Genomic DNA, 4,003 nt, shown 5'->3' with positions numbered 1-4,003 from the left:
GAGTTATCTGATCCCAGTCTTGTCCAGCCCAGATTTTGGCTGGTGAGTCTGTTTTTTTTTTTTTTTAACCTGTTATCAAATCAATTTAAATTCATTTTAATCCTTCTCTCTTTCTCTACCTAAGGAAGCTATAATTAATTCAACTACTGAGGGGCAAGAGGTCCTCCTGCCTGTTTCTCCTTATTTGTACCCCTAGTTTAAGACTGACTACATTTTCTGAGGGCCTTCTGGTCTGGACACAGCCAGGTGCTGGGGAGGGGCGCGAAGTAGTGGCCATGACCCCTGGCTGTGGCTATAGGCCCTGTGAGGGCCGGATCCAGGCTGCCTTCTCTACCACTGTAGCCCTAGGGCTCTGCGCTGCTGCTCAGGTGTCTTGGGGGCTTGGAGGGATAAATGAACATCCTAGAGCTTATGGTCTTGTGGGGGCAGTTGATGTAAAGCAAACAGGAAAATTTTAGGCAAAGTCAGCCATCAGTCCATCAGTTCCCAGTTCCTCCTTCATTTCATTGGGCCTCTCTGCTTCTACAGCTTCCACATGCACCACCTCGCTTTTGCACTGGGGTGATTCAGTTGTGAAATCAACTCTCTTTCCCAGTATCTCATAACTCACATATACAGAAGATTGGGGGGTGGGGTACAGGGGGCAGTTTTCTGAATATGGGAGAGGAGATGTTTATACTCTAGCAACATAGACACTTTGAAATAGAGCTAGAGGCATCATTGTTTTTAAAATGTCCTCTGGCCACCCCAGCTCCTGGGGGTTTCACAGGCCCTTCCCTTCACCATTTCACAGGCTCCTTCCCTTCACTGTGGCTCCCTTCTTTTTCTTTCCTTTCTTCTTTTCTTCTGCCCTGCTGGTGAGGAACGTCTGGCACAGGACCTAAGCTAGAAAGATGGGAACTTCCCAACCTGCACCCCTCTACCTTTCCTTCCATTTTGTTTCCATTGCATATTTATCCCTCCGGCAACCAAAAGAAGCTTTGCTTACAAAGGAGGAAAAACCTCTCAGGCTGTGAAGTGGGATTTTAGACTTTGACATATGGTGCAGAGACGAGAAGGAAAATTCCACTACTCAAATCTGATTTGCCCTTCAGGTGTGGCCTGAGCATTTTCTCCCTCAGTACCTTGGGAAAACTGACCCAGATTTTAAAGAGAAAGATCATGTTCATCATTTTCTATGACTTTGTGGTATAATCTAAAAAAGAAAGAGAAGAAATGAGAGCAGAATGACCATTATGTGGTATTTCATAAGGGCTTTAAAAACTCCCCTTATAAAAATAATACATGGTCTGTGTTTGAGGTTTGGGAGAATCAATATTAAGATGTAAATTCTCCCCAAATTTATCTATAAATTAAACACAACTCCAGTCAAAAATCTACCAAGTTTTTATTTTGATAATAATCAATTGGCTGATTCTAAGGTTTAGAATTGACTAAAAGGTACTATAATAGGCAAAGAGAAGTATAACAGCCAATTTTTTTTGAAAAAGAACAAAGTTGGAGGACTCACACTATCTAATTTCAAGACTTACTATAAAGCAAAATAATCAAGACAGTGTGGTATTGGTAAAAAAGACAGACACATAGGTCAATGAAACAGAATAGAGAATCCAGAAATAGTCCCACACGAATATGGTTAATTGATTTTTGACAAAAGTATGAAGGCAATTCAATGGAAAAAAGCATAAAGGCAATTTCAACAAAAGGTGCTTGAAAAATTAGACATCTATGTACAAAAAAAATGAATCTTGACCTAAGCCTCACCTCATATACAAAAATTAACTCAAAGTGGATCATGGACCTAAATGTAAAACTGAATTAGAAATCTTTTAGAAAACATAGGCAAAAAATCTTTTTGATCTTAGTTGGACAAAGAGTTCTTAAGTCAACCCCAAAAATATGATTCATAAAAGAAAAGTTTGATAAATTGGACTTCATCAAAATTAAAAATTTTTGCTCTGCAGAAGACACTGTTAAGAGAATGAAAAGACAACCCACCAACTGGGAAAAACATTTGGGAATCACTATCTGACAAAGGACTTGTATCCAGAATGTATAAATAATTTCTAACAATAAATAAAAATAAACAACACAATTTTACAATGGGCAAATATTGAATGGATACTTTCCAAAAAAGATACACAGGTGGAAAATAAGCACATGACAATATGCTCAACATCAGAAGTCATCAGGGAGATTGCACACCTATCAGAGTGGTTAAAACAAAATGACAATACCAAGTCATGGCGAAGAGGGCAGGGCTGGGTCTCACATTCTGCACTGGAAGTGGGAATGTAAAATGATACAGCCACTTTGGAAAACAGCAGTTTCTTAACAAGTTAAACGTACACTTATTATACAACCCCGTAATCCCACCTCAAGAGAAGTTAAAACTTACGGTTGCACAAAAATCTGTATGTGAATATTTATAGCACCTTTATTTGTTGTCACTGAAAACTGGAAACAACCCAAAAGTCCCTCACCTGGGGAGTAGATGAACAACCTGTGGACCATTGGTACAATGGAATATTTAATAATAAAAAATGAATTATTGATACATATGACAACATGAATATATCTGAAATGTGTTATGCTAAGGGAAACATGTCAGACTCAAAAGGTACATACTAAATGATTCCATTTATATGAGATTCGAAAAGGTAAAAATATAGGGATGGAGTGGATGCCAGGGATTTTTTTAAGGGTGAGAAGGGGTGATTTCACTACAAAGGGATGATGGAACTATTCCGTTTCCTGAGTGTGGTAATGGTTAGATGACTCCATGCATTTGTCAAAACTCATAAAACTATACCAAAAAGAATAAATTATACTGTATATCATTTAAAAAATAATTTAAAAAGCACTACCAAACAAACAAAAAGCAGAAAAAACTAATATATGCTCATTGTTCAATATTCAGAAAAGTACAAAAAAGAAAATCTATAATTCCATCTCCTAGTAATAATCATAGTTATCTTTTGAGTATATATCCTTCCAGTTTTTTTTCTTTTGGCATTTTTACATAGCTAATATATGACCTGTCTCTTTATATATGTCATACATATTACATATATAATTATATGTTATATTCTGTTTTTTAAAACTACTATAAATGAGACTAAATTATTTTATGAATAATTCTATATATTATACAACTTCACAATATTTTAATGGCTTTATAATTTTTCACTTTATGGATGTAGCATAATTCATTTAACAAATGCCCTAATATTGGCTGTATAGGTTGTTTTCAGTTTCTCAATGTTATTATTATTTTTTTTAATGCAAGGAACTTCTTTGTTCAGAAATCTTTGTACAAGTTTCACAAGTTTCAGATTGTTTTTTAAGGATAGAGTTCTAGAAAATGTTATATTGGATCAAAGAGTATAAGTATTAATTTTTTAAATACTCTTTGGTAAGATTGCTTCTGGGAAACTTACAACATATTAGTAGACCATCAACAGGGTGTGGGGGTTCTTGAATTCACCTGATCTCTTCATCAGCATTTGTGATCATCTGTTTCCTCATATGTCAAATGAGAATAACAACAGAACTTATCCTGTAGGACAAGGGTCCCCAACTCCTGGGCTGTGGGCCATTACTGGTCTGTGGCCTGTTAGGAACTGGGCCACACAGCAGGAGGTTAGCAGTGGGCGAGTGAGTGAAGCTTCATCTGTATTTGCAGCCGCTTCCCAGCTCTAGCATCACCGTCTCAGCTCCACCTCAGATCATCAGGCATTAGATTCTCATAGGAGCACCAGTCCCTGGTGCCAAAAAGATTGGGGACCACTGCATAGGATTTTGAAGTCATGCATGTTAAGTGCATGGCACAGTATCTGTGATGTTGTTAGCCTTCTTTGGTGATATTATTTGAATTTTTGCAGGTTTGATAGATAAAAGTATAGTATTCATTTTAACTGAGAAAGCAACAATCGAGTGAACAAAAGAAACAAAAAAAACTCATTGACACAGACAATAGTGTGATGGTTAGCAGAGGGAAAGA

General features: G+C 37.0%; 1 protein-coding gene across 1 annotated transcript in view; it reads left to right on the top strand.

The window, feature by feature from the left end:
• Nucleotides 1–4,003, top strand: part of MCF2L2 (MCF.2 cell line derived transforming sequence-like 2) — a 187,483-nt gene that overhangs the window by 6,636 nt on the left and 176,844 nt on the right. The window lies entirely within an intron of this gene.

The sequence above is a fragment of the Pteropus alecto genome, unplaced genomic scaffold (genome assembly GCF_000325575.1).
Source record: "Pteropus alecto unplaced genomic scaffold, ASM32557v1 scaffold88, whole genome shotgun sequence".
Lineage (NCBI taxonomy): Eukaryota > Metazoa > Chordata > Mammalia > Chiroptera > Pteropodidae > Pteropus > Pteropus alecto.
This window is presented reverse-complemented; position numbering and strand designations above follow the sequence as displayed.